General features: G+C 34.4%; 1 protein-coding gene and 1 long non-coding RNA gene across 3 annotated transcripts in view; one reads left to right on the forward strand and one right to left on the reverse strand.

Annotated features, from left to right (window-relative positions):
• LOC138183598 (uncharacterized) overlaps nt 1–19,455 on the reverse strand; it is a 198,845-nt gene that overhangs the window by 72,963 nt on the left and 106,427 nt on the right. For both annotated transcript variants that reach the window (XR_011174094.1, XR_011174093.1), the window contains exon 2: nt 10,088–10,243. This is a non-coding gene — a long non-coding RNA (uncharacterized LOC138183598). The remainder of the gene's footprint in view (nt 1–10,087; nt 10,244–19,455) is intronic.
• Nucleotides 1–19,455, forward strand: part of LOC138183592 (neurotrimin) — a 361,055-nt gene that overhangs the window by 50,468 nt on the left and 291,132 nt on the right. The gene's annotated exons all lie outside the window — the stretch shown is intronic.

Genomic DNA, 19,455 nt, shown 5'->3' on the forward strand with positions numbered 1-19,455 from the left:
ATTTTTATGAAGATTATAGGTTGGTAAATTCTTTTCATTCTAAATATTGTAGTTTTCAATTATTAAAGTATTAAGCAACTTATTCGAGATGGGAATGTTCATGGTTTTGCAGGAATGCAAAGCGCACTTGGTGGTTCATGTTCTCAAGGGTATCGTGTTACACACCACTTGAGCATAATTCAAGTACCTCATTAAATTTTTTCCACCCTGTGTAACACTTTGTTAGAATTAAATACTATTCATGCAAGTAAATGTTATGTGTGGACTGTGGCAATCTACACGTGACACGTTGAGTTAATCTTGTGTAACTAATGTACAAAATGTGCACGCGATGAATGGATAACAGAGCTGTTGCTCTCATAAAATTTGTCACCGACTGACCCATTTATATATCATGTTTTAGAAAAAAACAAATTTTCTTACCAGAATTTTAATAATATTTAAACAGAATTAAGGGAAACAAAAATATAAAATATATTATTATATGTTACATTGACATTTTTTTCCGCGATTCCTATACTTTCAAAAATGTATATATGCAGAATAGTAAAAATAATTGATGGAGTGTATAGGATATATGTGGAATAAAATTTTTGTAGTCAATAATTAACGAATATTCGAAAAATATAAAAATTAAAATATTAATTATGAAGCAAAATTAGTATCCATATTTATTTTAGTATCCATTTTATAATATTAAACATATAAATATTACAAATTATTACTTGCAAATCATTACTTGCAAAATTATTACTTATTGATTAAAATTATAAATAAGTAACATAGAAAAGATATAAAATATTATAGAAATTCAGTTACCATAGCAAATAAAATGATACATTGCGGAAATGATGTATGAAAGTTATGGAAACCAGTTTCAACTTTATCAGACCCTAACTAAATTTCGACCATAAATTATCAACTTGAAGGTAATAGAAGATGTATGCAAGCTCTGTAGAAATTCGCTTTAAACTTTTTCAATCTCTTCACTATGTGTATTAACTAGGAGTGACTGGTTGTTGTAAACATTATCATCGGACTTATAATTCTTAGCTGTATGAGGCTTATCAGTTTGTGACAACACGTAAACTATTTTAATGAAGTTTCCTATCATCACGTTAAGAGACAATTGCAATTATTATCGATTCGCTCAAAATTATATGTAAACAACTTTACTATCTTTTTAAGTAACACACCAACACATCAGCAAAAATTCTATAATATTTATCAACATCCCCATTATATTATAAAACGGTTGATTAAATCAAATGTCTGGTAATTTTCTCAATAAAACTACAGATTCAGAGCAATGAGATTCATGAGCGCAATCTTTCATTGTTATCTACAGAGGATTGAAACATAGCAAGGATTAGTAATTTGTAAAACTTAAAAAAAAATAGTACAGTATATATATAGTATCTAATACAAAATATTTCTTTCCAGGTAACGAGATACACAGTGTTCTTGAAGTGTTACTCACGAGTACTTTGAATTCCCTGCCAACTGGGTAAGATTACACACATACAATCCATTAATTCACGATCAACCAGCTTTTTGCTTTGCCAAAATCATTAAAGGGAACAATCGTTATATCCTTAAACAAGCTGGAATAAATCTGGCGCGCTTTCTTGATACGCGCGAGACTAATAAATTAGCCGTTGATCAAGCGGAGGACACATAAAGGTTGTTCCGGCTGAAATAGATTTTCATTGCGCGGCACGCGGAACGTGCCATGCATCGTTGAATCTCCCGACGAAATAATTGAGTTAATTAACGCCATTATCCAAGTACAATGCTAAATAGTATAATTGACTTAAGTGAGAGAGCTGAAGAGGGAGAACGGGGTTCAGGGGGACGTGGGTGGGACCGTGGATGGGTAGAAACGGGCGAAAGAACGAGCCAAAAGCAGCCAGAGGGGTGCCGGGGTGGGTGTAGAGGGTGGGAAGGGTGTTACTTTTTCACTTTACTTTCATAACTGAAACCGTTGAATATTAATGCCCACGGCAACGGTACTTGGGAGCTTCTTAGCACAAGAAACGGCCGTCCCTGTGAAATGGAAATGAGAAAATTATAAAAGTAACTAGATAAATTGCGAATAAAGACCATTATTGATACGCGATAGCAGTCGCCGACTAGGACATGGTTGGTAGGATATGTCTGATAATATTAAACGGTTGATTTATTATTAGGACCATGGTGAAACTATCGACGTACGCGTGGAGGAATGTTGAAACGAGGGGGTAAGTTTAGATTCAATTTCAGATTGTCTATGAAAATGATAATTTTAAGTCGAGAAAGGCCTCTTCCAGATTTTCTTCGCGTGAAAGATAAGCAAAGGCTCAGACAGATCGTCCGGCGACGAGGATTTAATTAGCAAGATGCAATTTTAATTTAGTGACAGCTATTGGCACCTGCTGAAGAATTAACGACTTCGTAGCCTGGGATAATTGCTGTTAAGCATCTCTCATTACTCCGCGATGAGTTTTAGGGATTTTCGTGTGACTGATATAATATTTGACGGATATTGCGAAGAAGTTTTCTATTAATCATATAATGGAGACTGTCATCAATAGATAGAGACAGTACAGATCAGACATTTTACTGCTAACCATGTTTAATGGCAAAATATCTTTTTACGTCAACTTATATTATGAGTAAAATATAGATAGTGCGCCGAAATAAAAATGTTAGAACAGAATAATAATTGTTATTTAGGAGTTCATTTTCCTCGGGATTTAATCTGTAATTAATTTCTCTACTTTGCATCCATAGATTTTCTTTGAAACTTTTACCTGTTTTTTAATTATATTAAAGATACGTAATACGAGATTTAGAACACGTAAAGCTGTTACGAATATAGTAGTATTTAGAATTGCATAAGAATTTTAACGAGTTCGCGTTTTAATTGTACAACAATTTTCACGTGTTAGCAAAAAAATAATATTTTTTTGCTGAGAAATACGATTACATAGTATTAAAACGAAACCCAGTTCGAGTCACTTGCATCCGTAATTATTTTGTAAACCATTTTTATGGAATTAACGTTCCATACGAATAAAATACTGTTATAAAATATTGTTTTACATTTTCGAAAATGATTCCGAAATTGTGGACACTGTACAAATATTAATTTAGATTAAAGTCTGTATGTTATGCATATGTACATATGTATTTATATAAATGGTATGTTATACAAATATCAATATCATCATAAAACCTTATTAAAGCAGATAATATTCCACAAAATGTACAAATTTCAAGCAAATTTACAAATAAACGGTTCTGAATTCACCAAATTATCGATACGGAAAATATTATTATGTATGTTGAATAATCGACAATAAGAGTCGTTGCGTTTTAAATTATGATTATCAATAAAAACAACTGCGTGGAATTACATAACAAAATTATTTTTATTTGCATTATCCCAAAGAATACCTATGAAGAATTAAACTTCGGTTAAGCCTACTCACTAAAATATTCCAGACCAGACTTCAAGATTAATATATTCGGGAAAAATAGCTCCAGGGGTTAACAGCAGAGGGCTTGAACAACTCTAATCCTCAAACAACGCACTACTGTTTGCTTGACCAAAAAGGAAGAATCACTACCTAGGTTCCTCTCAGGGAGCCTAACACTTTAGTAAACATAATACTCGAGCTTGATGCATCGATTCTTGCCTAAAAACCTAGCTTAATGTATTTTCTTCATCGACAACGAAAACATCAATTTTCACAAAACAATCTTTATCATCAAAAATTTCCAACACTATTATTCAATATAATGTTAGAATACCAGATATATAACAAATCATGGAAAAAATTCAATCATACACAGTTATAAATAAACCAAAAGTTTACTGTAAAATCTCAAGTTCAACACATATTTCGAAACTAATAATTATTCGTGCTGCATCCTATATATTTTCGCCTTATTCATAATTTATTAGAATATTTTACTAAATGTAACGAGTAGGCGTTCTGATATTTACATTTATAATCGACATCATAGCAGAACTCCATTTATTGAAACGAATAATTTTTAAACAATGCCTAAACTTTTACTGGTTGAATAAATTCATCTGAACGTACATTTTTATCTTCTGAACGAAAGATAGTAAATGGTGTGGAAAATTGATGAGTTTCCATCATATGGATCCCAACTACGTATGCTACAATATTTGTCCTTCGACAAGTGCAGATATATCGTTTCCTTAAAAAATGAAATTTCCATATATAAATTTACACAATTGGCGTTTAAAACCTCATGTACCTTGAAAACTTGTAGATTTAAGTTCCTTGCAACTATTAATGTCTCTAATTATAAATACACTCGTATATGAATGAATTATCCCAATAAAGACTACGACGAATTTTTCCTATCATACTAATATTTACAGCAAACAACCGTAGTTGCAAAAATATCATCCAAGCACGAATAACCATTTTTATAGGGAACATTATGAATGGCCCGAAGAATTCCGGTTTGCAGTCAGCTATCGACTTATCTGCGCTAAGAAAATTCCTTTTTACCTCGTAACGCGGGCCAGCGTCGACGAGATATGTCCGCGGGAAGGAGAAAATTTTTCGTACCCGGGTCTTCTTTCAGAGTCATCAGACTTGATACGGGTGACAGAGTCAGATAGATGGAAGAATGATAGTAGGGGTTGGTGTTTGGAGGGGGAGGGGGGATACGGAATGCTAGATCGAAGAAAGAGCAAAGGGGGCAGAAAGTCGTCGACGTCGTCGTAGCGGTGGCGTCGTTTGCACGGCAAGTTTTCAGCCATCGGAGGATGGATGTGGTACGAGAAAGTTTGAAAAAGCGTGGCGCGTCGCGGTCGTTGCCTAAGAAAGCGTCGTTCCATCGGTCGAGTAAAGACCGTGACACGGTGCCACCGGCGCTATTACCGTCGTAGGGCGAACAACGATGCGGTCCCGCCTTAATGTGCGGCCTGGATTTATCTGGTAGTAATCAATCGTGTGGCGGGAAACGAGCGGATTACAAGGGCGCAATATTTATCACGTCAAACGGTTCATTTGCATGATTTATGCCTCGTCGAACGCCGGAAATGTCGGATTATTTATGCGGAATTCGTGGCCGCATACCTTCTCGTTCGCCTAATGATCACGAATTCCATGATGCTGGAATTCCCTCGTTAGATCCACTTCTAGACATTCGCATCCGCATCTTGGAAGATTTTTAAGGCGATGAATTAAAAATATTTCAAGGGAAGTTGTCTTGTGCGGTATTCTATTGGAATAGTATCTTGAATGTCTTATTCAGTGGCTTGTGAAATTATTCGAACGCTCGTACAAACTTTTTTTGAATACTTTATGCGCAGTACGCAACAGATTTTATATGATGTAGGACATACTAACGTGAACATATTGTTCATGCCACATAAAGTTGGAAACAAATGGGAATTAAAAACGGATATAGAAGATTCAAGATATTTATTAGAAACATACAGTTCAATAAGTTAATATTAATAAATTTCGATATTTAATGAGATAATTTTTAATATCAATTATATGTTTACTTATATGTTAATCATATGTTGCTTCTATATATTAATTTTATCAAAGAAATTCGATCGAAGATTCCTCGATTTTCATTCTTTCAAAATACTGACATTTTTTTATGCTAAATAAGTTTAATTCAACTGAGTCTTGAGAAACTCTACCGACTTAATACCCACAAGTTCGATTAACTCGATTCAAACATCCAAACAGTCCTTTTTCGTGAAAACTGATCTTGCACCGGATGTTGAAATTTCTTCTTTCGTGGCGTTCTTGAAGGGTCGCTTGTCAGCACGCACAAGAACGCAAACGAGAACTTCTCGGATAGTTTTCTGAATGTTACATGCACACTGCACAAACATGCTGCACGATGCATACAGATATATGTATAATGTAAAGATGTAGCAAGGCGCTGTAACGTAGAAGACCAACTTGGAATCTAGTATTTCTTATCATAAATTCAACATTTTGTAGATGTGATAGATGGAAAAAGGAGAGAAAAGTATGGAGAGTTTCCGTCGTATCTAAAACTTTTGGTTTTTTTATTTTGCAATAGTACTATTGATAAAAATATTCTTGAATATTATTAATAAAAAGTACAAGTACCATTTTATCTCTACGTTGTTGCATAGGTTATAGATTCTACATTATTTCAACATCGGTGAGGGTATTAAAAACTTGCGAATACTTAATATTAATAGGTATGCCTATATTCATTCTAAAATACCTATTATTTCGCAACGAATATTGTTGCTACGAATAAAACAATCCTCGAGAAGAAATAATGGAATTAATGACAAAAATAACATTATTGATCATGACGAATACCAGTGCTTTTAATAGTTCTCTCCTATTTTAAAACTGGGTTACACTCGTACCTATAAATAGGAAATTCAACGCAAAATTTTTCGTACGTTTCAGCTCGATTAAAATAAAACTACCGTCCACTTGCTCTATATATTTCTATAACGTGAAATTATCGGAACTTGATGCTGGTTCACTAACGCTAACTGCATCAAAGATAATCCAGCAGGGAGATTAAAACAGGGCAGTGGTGGATATATGATAATGATCCGATGAACGATTACGCTAATAATTACACTGGCATAAATCGAAAAGTAAATTGGAAACGCGTACTGATTTTGCGTGGCGGAGTTAATTCCGGCATAGTAATCGGAGATTAATTATGACGTCACATGCGTGTATCATTTTGCAACAGATTTCGCGCGCACTAAGTTCGTAATTCGCTGATATATTATCCGGTATTCCCGGACGCGTTAATTTTCCCGGGCAAACGGGACACCGTAATTAACTGAGGCATTCTTCATTTTTTGCCGAAAGTGACGGCCAAAAAATGGGGCAACAGCGACCAACCCCTAAGTAATTGCGCGGAAAGATATATAGAGCCGGTTGGAAAGAACCGAGAACGAATCGAGGCAGTGCCAGCTTGCAAACGCAGACGTTCGATTTCAGTGACTTCGAAATTTGATAACGACTGTATTAAAGCTTCAAGGAAGCCTCTAATATATGCAGTTGGCGAATATCCTATAGTATAAAGTCGGATCGTCTGACCGAATCTTGCAAAGACAAGAACAAAATAATATAGTACTTCTAGTTTCGTGATTATCGAAGTTTCTACTTGAAAAACGATCTGCATGACAAATCAACTAGTGACGTTTGTAATTTATTATGATTTAAACCAAGCAATATCTTATATCAGCCTTGTACCAGTAAATAAATGAACATATATATAAAATGTTTCTTGAATTGACAGTTTGAGATAATAATTAATATAGATCTCTTCACTGATTTAAGCTTATTTTTATATAACTATTTCAATTAGCATAGACCTATGTGTATAAATTATATCTATAAATTATATTTCTCTAAACCAGTTTGTATGATCGTACATTGTTATTTATTGTATTTATCAATTTGTAATTTCATGATTACAGAACTTTCTGCTTGAGAAACTATATGTCTAACAGGTTAACCAACGATGCCTGTAACCAATTATATCTTAAATCAATTACGCACTAATACCGTTAATAATAATTACGAAAATCTAATAACAACGCGTGTAATACATGATATACACGTAGTGCAGCTATTTTATCGCTTCGAGTATCCGACTTATTTGACATTGCCACTCGAGATTGTAAAACAGCTTTAGCATTAATCTGTAATATAACGTGGTGGAAACCCGAATCCAGTTACGACCACTGTATAGTGCGTGTTGTATATAACGCCGTGTAGGAATTAGTAATAGAACCGCACCAGGTACTATGTTTCAAGCATGACGCGTAAAATTAGTCCAGCACGCCAGAAGAGAAAGCTTTAGGAGATTTTTCATTCTTACCTCGAATATAAATTCCCTTGCAACTAAAACCCCGCACCTCCGTTTGCTCCCCTGGCTATATTTTCGGCTATTTTTTTTTCGACAATTTATACCGGTTGAATTTATGACAACATATGTCTAGCTACGTCCAACACAACATTAAATCTTAACTATTATTGTCGAAAATTTATTCGAGGAACTGTAAATTGGAACACCAAGATTAATTGAATTAAGTAGAAAAAATAGTTCGATATTTACAGGGAAGACGGAGCCTTTCCTGAGTAATCCAGTTCGTTTGAATAAAGCTGTTACATAAAACATATTATTAATTATATCTTCTTAATTTTGTATGATACTATATCGAGCTAGACTCGATATTTTATTTTATCGTATTCTAAAATTTAGTTTGACTACTTGGCTTGGATCATTCTGTATCGTGTTGGTAGCAATGAGTGTATCGATCAACGACTGTGTATATCTACTTAATCTAACAACATTTAGTTGAGAACAATCTTCGATAAAATAGTAAAATAATGATATGTTGTTCTTCTAAGTTATAGTAGAATAACATTATATTGTATATAGCAAAGAAAACTAATTAATTCGTATAAATTTAAACAGAATTACATCTCTTATGTAAAAAAAAAGTTGTTCTACGAAATCTATTACCTGAAAACCTACAAATTACACATAGTCACCTTCTTCCCTATTGTTTCAATTCACTTCAATATAACATCTCTATCAAAGTTGAAAGAAGAACGCATTCTATTATGAACAAGAAAGAAAGCAAAGTTTGGATCGAAGGAACACAATCGAAAGCGATCATCGATCAGCGAACCCTCATTAAACGCCTTCTTGATAATAAGTTCACGAAGTGTGATCTCTTATCTCAGATTTAGTGTGTCCTTTAGTCCTAGCACAGACTTATCGAGGAACCATTGAGGCTTCTTTCACACCGAATTCCCTCTGTGTACACTCTTCCTTCCACTTTTCCTGTTCGCGATTTTCTTCTCTATCCAAGAATCGTTCCTTCTCGATCACGTCTCTTCCCCCTTTTACCCTCGAGTTTCGATCCTGTTTCGACGTTAGCAGGATCGCCCTGAAACGGCCCTGTCGGTACAAGCATTCGCCCAGAGACAGAGATAACAAGGAGCTGAGAGGGCCAAAACATCCTCCGTGGTCTTCTTGGCGCTTCGTTATAACCATAACGACACCTTTCGTATCGGCACGAGGGTTTGAAGATTCCTCGTAGACCAGCGTCGTTTCCTTCCTTGCAACCTTCTTATCGCAACTGCGCTCAAATTCTACGTGACGATTTCGCTCCTCGTGTCGTTAAGTAATTTGCTATGGTGATTGATGCACCTAGATCGGAGTTGCATTGGTCGTTCAGCTCTTGTAAATCGCGAAGACAGAAGAGTTGGCTCTGGTATCAGACCATCCGCAAATTGGGAAACGTGTGGTGGAACGTTTTATGAAATATCTCATCTTTCGTACAACAAGAGAGGAAATTTTGTAAGTTCATGTAATCGAAAAATTGACACTGTTAGTGCAGGATTAAGATCAATTATAACGAACTGTTAGTAAATATAGGGAATGGACTCTTGAAGAATATTTGCAGCTTTTCCGTGATAATGGATTATAAATTAGATCTGTGCAAATATTTGCTCGCATATACAAACTGAAATTTTCGTTAATTGTGTTTTCTTAATCAAACATCTCCACTGATTTTCTATAACTGTTTACTGAATAATTTACGCAATATTGCCATCAGAATTTAATACATTAACTCGTTATTTTAACCAAGTGATAAATGCTTTCCTTTGACTTAAAATCAACTGGTTGCTTGTTATGATTTTTGTTAATGGCTATTGAAACCTTCTTGTCAAATAAATTTAGTTGACTCTTTGAGTTTCTAATAAAAACTCCAAAGCTATGAACTCTGAACTGTTCTAGCATGTACGTAATTTTTCGATTGCTGAAGTTTCAAATTCTCTTTCAAATATAAAATTATTCAAATGTTGCATAGTTCTATTATCTCCCAATTCAATCCTCGTATGGAATGAATGTCTTCTTTAACATGACATAAACACGTCAAATTGAAACTCTAATGTACATATCTATATCAACTTAATATACCACCTTCCTACGCCATAAAAATATTTTCACGTAATAATATCGTAACAATACTATTCCAATAATTCAACAAAAAAATACAGATAAAATTACTCACCTCATCCTCCATCGTCGGTTTCAGCGAGCAGCTGACGGTATATCGTATTGTTAAGCACTCCACGCGTCATCTTTTGGAATAATTCACGTAGATTGGGTTAATGTGTGTGCCTAAGTGATGAGGCGGGTGCACGTCGGTAGACGTCGTATCTGAAACCTGATTTGAGGAAGAGAAATAACACGCGACCACGTTGGAATACAGTGCATTCGTTAAGCAACGAACGTGACTACGTACAGTAACGGCGGTCTCTTTTTCGCAAAAAAGAGGGGCAACAAAACCTCGAACGAACGCGTGAGACCGTGTGACAGAGCGTGAAAGCAGCGAGACAGAGAGGTTGCTAGCGGGAACCACAAAATGCCACAAAAGCTGCGTAAAATATTATATGGTCTAGGGTTGGCACTGATTGGACAGGTCCGATGCACGGACCACTGCTATAACTGTAACGTGGAATACGTGCGTGGATCAAAGAATGCGCGTTTCGAGTATATGCCCGTTGCTTAAACGCGGCTATGTCTCGTTATAAATATGTATATGTATGTATATGTCAAGCTAACGTAGCAGAGGCAAGGATATATCGACGTCCAATTATAATCCACTCTCGTGACGCGGGATTCGGTTACTCTGACGAGCAGACATCCGTGACGGGGCTTTGCTCGCCCATTCGTTTGCCCCCGCAATGATATAACGATGAATAATACATATTATACGGGCACCGTGTTTTAAATCACCAAACACGAAGAACGTACGATGCAACGTGACTGTGTTGCTTGTCTTCAGGGTTCGGTATATCATTGTGTTCAATTTGATAGATGGAGATATAGGAATATGACGACTGTAGGTGATAATTGTCAATTCAAGACCTGTCGGTGTTGTGTATCAATATATATAGACAAAAAAGTAAGTTGGAAAATTTTAAGGAAAAAATAAGATTTTGTTTTGAGACAAGAATCCTAAATAAGAACTACTCTGTAAATGATATTGGAGAAAAGATATCTGGTGACCAAGATGATATCCTGAGTTATCTGCAATTTAAAGAAAAAGTTGTCATTGAAGGAGAAGAGCGACGGTGTTCAAAAAAATAATGGTACTGCATCTTCTGAAAGATTTTCCATAAAGATTTAACTCTTGAAAAGACTTCTTTAAAAGAAACTTGGTAATAAGCAGCCCTCCGACATCAATAACAACGTAACAATCTTTGGAAAGTAATATGTAGCGATGAAGTTAATTATAATGAATTTGAATAAATAAACAATCATAATCATGTAATTTTTAATACATTTGTGGTATTGTAATGCTACTAAAGGAAGGAAGTGTATTTCGCCTGATGGTCGCTAGTGGAAAGAAATATCTTCCTTTCGTTCATTTGTCGTATTTGTCTGACCCAAGTACTCTTGATTCACTGAACAACATATATATGTGTGTATATGTAGACTAGAATCTGTACGTATGTCTGAATTTTCTGTTATAACAATTAAATTTATAAACGAAACATTAATATACATATATGTATTGTAGTTCAGTCCATTTAGCCAAATTTGTTATTGATTTTCTTATGAAAAGATTAAAATTATCTATAAACTATAACTTCACCCAAATTTCAACAAAACAAAACTGAAGAAATTAAAAACTATTTTTATGAAGATATTAATATCTACATTAAACGCTTTAGTGAATAATAATTTAGTTGCTATTAGAATTTTAACTAAAAAATATACTTATTTTTTCAAATATTCAAAGCAAAGCATCATTGCCCCAGAGATATTAGGGATGCTCAAACATTTGCTTCGCCCAATTACATTGAAGCGAATACTATCGTCTCGTAATTAAAAGTACTAACTCCACATTAATTAAAAGTATTAACTCCACATCAAGTTTCATAAAACTGGTTTAATAAAAAAAAAGATGTCTGGATAACCGTAATGTCCAAAATATTGTGTTTTATTTCTTCTCTGGTTTCATGGATAAAGCAATCTTCACGTTACTCATGGGAAATTCTATTAGTATTATTATCATTGGCGCTTCTTGATTGATTACAGTAGGCAAAGTGATCGGTTCGGCGATATCTATCGCATGCGTGCACGCGAGACGGGATAGATAATATTAAAGTAGCCCATCATGTTTGTCAACTTAATGCTGCGGCAACGTATGATGACTTGATCGATGAGCACACGGTACGTCGCCCAGTATTACTTTACGTAATAACACTTGAAGATATACATACATATACGATGGCCTTTAATGGAAATAATATACTATTACTATTAATACTGAAACTGATCTATTTGCTTATATAAAATGTTATATTTTATCGCAAATTTTTAAAATATAAAAGCTACCAGGTGGAACGACGCAAACAATACAAACGTTTAGAAACAGTAGAAAAGAATTCGTTCGAGACACGAACAGAAGTTTTACCCAATTTTCCCTATTTCGATACAGCAACGCTCTACCAAACGCTCCGTTCGCGATGAATTTCATTTAAATGGGTAGCAGGTGTAATTTTTATAAAAAGTCTTCGTCATTCGAAGTCATATAAAGCCTGAAATTGCAACGGATAGGAAGAACGTAACGTTACCCAGTAGAATAATACATATAAAATGCGGCGAAGCTGAGTGCATCGCGGCAGCGAATAGTTGGCGCTTTTAATGCACCCAGTTCTCTTTGTTCTATCGCCATGTAGCTTTCAATTCGCATTAATGGCCAAGATAATGCGTTTAAAGATGGCCAAAACCTGTTTCCGCTGGTCGCCGATTTTTACGACTACTCTACGTGTAAATCGACACGATGCACGGTGCGTTAAAACGCCTGTCTAACCGTGAAAAAGTCATGGGGCACTATACAGACTAACATCGTCCAATATTTAACTATTCCAATTATTATATTTATTTTTTCGTGTAAACTCGCTCTCCCACGAAACACTCTATATAATCCATGGATGTATACTCACAAAAGTATTCGAACAGTTATACTCGACGACAATTTGTACAGTAAAATGAAAGATATAAATTAAAATGAAATAAACTGTACTGGTCACCTCTGTGTCAGAAATACTGGTCGAAGGCTAAGGATCTTTAAGAATTTATAAACATAAATAATAAAATAATAAAAGTTATTTTATAATTTGACTTTTTCCCGATCAAACATCCATTTTCAAATACTGTGCGATGGACGGAAGTTAATGCAACTTGCCTATTCCTTAATCGTTCCGGGAGAAGTTACGGTTTAAAAGGACGAGGTAAGTCGCAATCGCGAAGATAAGACTCGAATACGTAAACAGAGAAACGGCGGGTGTTCGTTGTTGTAAAAGAAAAGTACTTCCTACAAATTCTCCTCGAAGAACGTTTATTTCTCTTACGTTCGATGCATTATTCAGAAAAAAAAAGAATTTTCCAAGTAAAAGTCACGAATCAAAGTCCGTCATTGTAAAATCAACTAAGAAAGCAGTGTTTAGGTTAATGTTGATTGGCTGGGAAGAAAAATGAGCGGTTTTATATGAAGATCATACGACAAAAACATGACAAGCATGTATATCTTTATCGATTTCCAGAGTTTAATGTTGCTTTATGATCAAATAGGAAGATTTTGATGTGACATAACTTCAAATGAAGATAAGTTTGTTAGGTCCAAACATGTAAGTCTTTTAAAAATAATTGGTAAGTTTTGTGGAAATCAAATGTATAATTAATTAAAGTTATACTAATTAAGACGAGCGTTTAATATTATGACGAGCAATATTTCTAACATTTTGAAGAATAGAAAAAAACCTATTCTAACACCAAAACTAAATAAAACGACAATTTTGATATTATCGACAACGTACTGAATTCTAAAACTGCTTTCGTGTAAAAATTACAAAATTTCACTTATCGCATTCTTCGCCTGTGATCTTGATATGACGTTCTATTTATGGTTGCATAGCGAACGTCAAAGAATGATTTTTAGACATCATATTTGGAGAATATAGAGAGCGGTTGGGTTACAAAGGTATTAAAGTTACGGAAGAGTGAAGAACTGTACTAGATTTCTGAGTGGAGATAGAAAAACTTTGTAGGTACGGCAACATATTGTGCTACTTTGTGAGTTTTACTTTATTGCAGTGGCATTTTTTCGTATCAACTTTCGTGCCTCCTCGTGTGTAAATTGACTTCGCGCATAAGTATATTGAAATATAATATTTAAAGTGATATTTGGTAACATGTTTTATGCCTTGAATTATGAATTAAAGTTTACTATGTTACTAAGGATGTTAAAATGTACCATCATTAATATTTATATAGTTCCTTAAAGTTCTCAGATACTTGTTCAACAAATTTGTTCCGCGACTAAAACGAGTTAACGTAATCTTTGTATATCAATTTATTTATTTATTTATTTATTATACATAGATATTTTTAAAATGTTGAGATGTTAAATAATTAAAATAATAAGATTTGTAGAACTATTAAATGTTTAAAATTTCGAAGCAAATATTTCTTTTCGTATACGTATGAAGCAGTAATTTACACACATTTGTATGTCAAAAAGTTTAATGAATTTGACATTTTTGCAATTACTCCACATAGTAGTATTGATTAAAAAAAAACATTACGCAAAAAAATTCGAATTTTTATTGACAATAGTTTGTATAAACATCCTTAAAAGAATTCCTCTTGATGTTCATATTTATATAATTCAAAATTCAAAGTATTGCTCTTAATAAATGTAGATTTAGTACTCTGAATATCAATAGACATTGCATATAAATTGTGTTTAATATCTCATCGAAATACTTCATCAATATTTCTCACGCCTTAAAAATATGTACGATTCAGAAATGCAAGAACATCGTTTTAAAATGACAAAGTTCCCTAGTTTCTTCGCGTAAACAAATATTTTTCTTCTCAAATCGACGTGATCTCTGCAGTCAGTGACGGAGTTCAAAAGACAAACAACTCAGAACGGAACGGGCAAGAATAACGCATCCGATCCTATTTCTATAAAAAAGGAAAAAAAAGAAGTGAAGAAGAATTCTATTAGATGAAGGAGAACAGAATCCTGCTTTTAGTTTTATAATCTACAATACTACGTCAAACTGCAGCATGTCAGTATCTTTTAGTGTGTTTATATCGATATTTAATTTTTTAGATTTATTTCGTTGTGTTATTTATTTCGTTTTTTTAAATTTATTTTCTATGTCACAAAGCTCAAAAATTTCTATTGTATATATCCTGCTGTATATTCTGTTGTATAATGTTATGTATAATATTACTTAAATATAAATAAATGCATATTTAACCCTACGTTTTAATTGCATGAAAACCAATCTAAAAGATACTGACGATAATTTTTCAATTTTATTTCGAACGGATATCGTAAAAATAAAATCGGAGGTACTAGAGCGGAAATTCGAATCTTAAAAATCGATCACGCACCAGTGGTTCTAAAAGTTTGAAATTTAAGAATAATGATAATTATTGAATTAATTCATTCGACAGATTAATAGAAATGATTAATTTCAATGGAAGATACCGGAGTAATTTTAATCGCGTCAACTTTGTAACGAATATTAAAAATGAATATACGCTCCGATTGTACAAAATTCTCGCGCCATTCATGGATATTTTTCGAATCAACGTCTATTGATTTTTATAAAAGAAGCATGGTAAATCTTGTAGACAGAATAGAAAATGTTTTATCCAGTAAGAGACATCGTACATTAAAATAAACAAATACCGATTTCCTATTAAAAAGTCTTTGAAAATTTAGTTGAAAAATGATACTACTCATGACTAAATTATATATATATTTCTGCATTTATGAGAAATTTAAGTGTATGAAAATATACAGAATGTGTATAATATGCAAAATATCCATTGTTAAATGCCCAGTGTAATAATTAAAGACTAAAACAAATCTCTATCGAGATCCTTTATCTTTTTAGTTGCATTCGTAAAAGATATGAATATGCTTAAACAAATTCTTAAGAAATAAAATTCTCTCCTACCGCTAAAATACACGAAAATATCGATCCATCCCTAAATATTGGTTCCATAATGTGTTGAAGAACTCTCTTATTACTCGCAGGTCGCGCCATAACTCTACACCCCTGCCACGTTGTTTGGTCGAATTCAGTATCCGGCGACCGGTTGCGTCCCTTAACGGTATTTACAGTAAATCTACACCAAGATAAAGGCTGGTTTTCTTCGTTTTATCTGCATTTCTCCGTTCTTTTCGTCCCTCGTTTTTTTTCGTCCCCCGTTTCAGTATATCCGACTCGGTATGTTATTCCTTGTGTTTCTCACCGGTGTGTCTTTCTCTTTTCTCGCCGTTTCTAACCAGAGACTTGGAGAGAGGGTGCCATGGATTAGCGGCAGTGTGTATGCGGGCCCGGGACCAATCTCGGTAGAAATTCAAGGCGAGAGGTCCCGGATCGGCTTTGGTGAGCTTGGAAATTGCACTCGCGTAATCAGACTTGCCCCTCGACTTCTAGTCCGCCTGCTGTACTATCCAACTATGGTAAAAAGTAGTTACACAAAAAGGATAAGTAAATAAATAAATAAAAAGCACTTTTTTGTACCGTTCAGTAATTCTGAATATTTCTTGTCTTGTCGTGTCTTGTCTTGATGTTTCGTGCCTCTAAAGAAGCCAGTAAATATATTTACTATCTGTTAGAGAGAACAAGACTAATTAACAGCAGTAATTTGCTTGATGTTACTCTGTTTTCAAATGATCTGTGATACTTGATGTTTAATTTATTTATACCTAATATCCTAAACGTATGGCACTGTAAGAATTAAAGCACGTTTAGCACGTGTTGCGGAAAAGCGGTTTTGAAGTTACGATATTAAGTTTCAAACACTTGATATACTTGTGTTAAACGTTACATCGCCTCCCGACAAAATATCTGCAACCTGTTTGTACTAAAACTATGAACGGAGACTGTAGAACCATATTTTATTACTAACTTAACTTCGCTCAGAATGTGTTATAGTCATTCGAGGTTTCCATGCAATTCTATGGTATTTATTAACGTATTTCTGGTGTATCTAAATAGATATGAGTACGCATACGAAACAATTTCTACATCAAATTAAATTCTACCACACTACCAGTTCATCTCAATTTGCTTGCTCAAGATCGATTTACTTTTTTAAAACTAATTGTTTGTTCGTTTAACACCAATTTACGACAGATATTATCTTCCCCTATATTTGGTCAGTCTAACTCCCCGCTACAATTTCAAAACTCTCCACCTTTTCTCTCACCTTCTTTCCCTTCCTTGTCGCGTTTATTGCCTGGAGTTCGACTGGATCGCGTTTTAAAAGCGTGAACGGTGCCGTGGTTGGTGCTGGCTCGGTTGGCCGCGATGCAAATGCGAAATAGCTCGCGCAGGCTGGCTCCAGGCGGTACGGTGATGTGAATCGCGTGACTTGGTGCCACGCGCGCCTGCGAGAAAACCGGGCGGACGTCGTCGCTCGTGCGACGAGTAAGAAAACGGGAGTCCCGGTCGCTGACTCAACCGACGACTTTCTTCCTTCCCCGTGTCGCCTTTTTCCACGAAAAACCAACCTCACAAACGTAATCCATGTTGGGCCGCGTTTCTCCGGCGATATTTATGTCCTCAGCGCCTATCAGCGAACATTATTGAGACAGCGCACGCAATTCCGCTGAGACACGCGGCAAGACGCATGGTTAGAAATCATAATGATGTACCCCAGCCTCTATCGACACCGGGAATGCTCATTTGTCGCAGGAGTAGCTACTACGAACACGTAGTGTCGCTGAGAAGCACGACTCGCATAAATTGCATAGCTTTTCCTTAGCGGTGATGAAGAAAGTTGATAGCGCACGCCGCTGAATGGCTTAATGAGCTTCATTTTCCTCGGCTATGGGTACATAGGCTGGTGATAGTATTCGAACCTTTGTAGATACCTTTTATGAATATGTTATGTGTGTTATACGAAATTTTGATATTTTTTTAGCTCTTTTACGAAACTCGAATATTATGGTTATATTGGTAGAGTTTGAAACACATTTGAAAATATGTATAAAGATGATAAAATTTAGTGGAAGTATATATTTCGAGAAGATGAAACTGTCAAGTAGGCATTACGTTAATAGATCTCGATATTCAACATTTTTAACACTTATTATATGATTAAAATGACGATTCATGTTGTACCATCTACCAAGTTTTTACTAAATATACATATGATTGTAATATGTATCTTGTAATTTATTTCTAAATTTTTGATAGACGCTGTAAGACGTAAAGTATAAAATATCGTAGATGTTGCATTTTATGAGAATATTGGTTTCTATTCACTTACATCTATGAAAAAGTTCAAGAGTTCAGGATCTGAGCCTTTGAGGGCTGGAAGTCTATTCAGTTTCTCAATAGCCATTGACGTATCATAAACACATGAACAGGAACAGTGAACATCAGACTGAAACTTAAGACAATGTTCCTTCATAGCGTTCCTGCTTATGCCCTGTAGCTAGCTTGACGAGAGTGTATGTAAAATTCAAAGGATGTCCCAGAGTTTCTCGTTAACGTTTTCACCCTTTCGCCACCCCAATGATCCTTCAGGATTATTTTAGAATGAATAAAGATATCCTTAATGTCATTACATTTTATCGCAGAGAATAAAGATTTGCAAATCTTATTAAATTTCGAAATTTTCATTTATAAATAATTATATTTAAATCTTATTTCTGTAATCAAAACGATTTAAGTTGGAAACATTGTTCTGTTTCTAAAGTTACAAACAATGGATAAACAGAAACATTCCTTATAATACTCAGTCCTCGTGTCTTGTAAAACTTTTTAGATTAGTAAATTGTATCTTACATTTTATTTTTTCAAATATGACTAACAGTTGATAAGATGAAAATGAAACTTTGATCTACACTTGTGCATTCTATTTATATTTCAAAACGAAATTGTTCCATCCTGACGTTTTGATATATTGTTGCGTAATATCGTTCGATTTTATATAGGTTATATAATAAACTACATAGATGATTATTCCTTCTAATAATTACAATATTGAAAAATTAATTAGAAGAACTAGAAATGACAGATGAAGACTGTTACAGTTACTATAAAGATGAAGTACCTACTTTCTACTAAATCTTCAGAAATGTACTTCGATTTCACAATTCACAAAAAAGATAAAATTGAAAAGATAAGTCATTCTATATAAGAAAATAAATTTTGCAGATTTCTTTTAACAGAAGGTCTTCCTCTTTAGCGAACCTACTTTTGATCGCAGCTTTCTTTGTTTCAAATTTCGCTTGGCACAAACAATGTGATTAAGGTAAGCCGCAACGATGAAAATTCTTTTTTGTGAAAAACGAAGGCTGAATTAGTGACGTCGCACAGAGTC

This window comes from Bombus flavifrons, chromosome 9 (genome assembly GCF_040668555.2).
Source record: "Bombus flavifrons isolate JBK064 chromosome 9, iyBomFlav1_principal, whole genome shotgun sequence".
In the NCBI taxonomy this organism is placed as follows: domain Eukaryota; kingdom Metazoa; phylum Arthropoda; class Insecta; order Hymenoptera; family Apidae; genus Bombus; species Bombus flavifrons.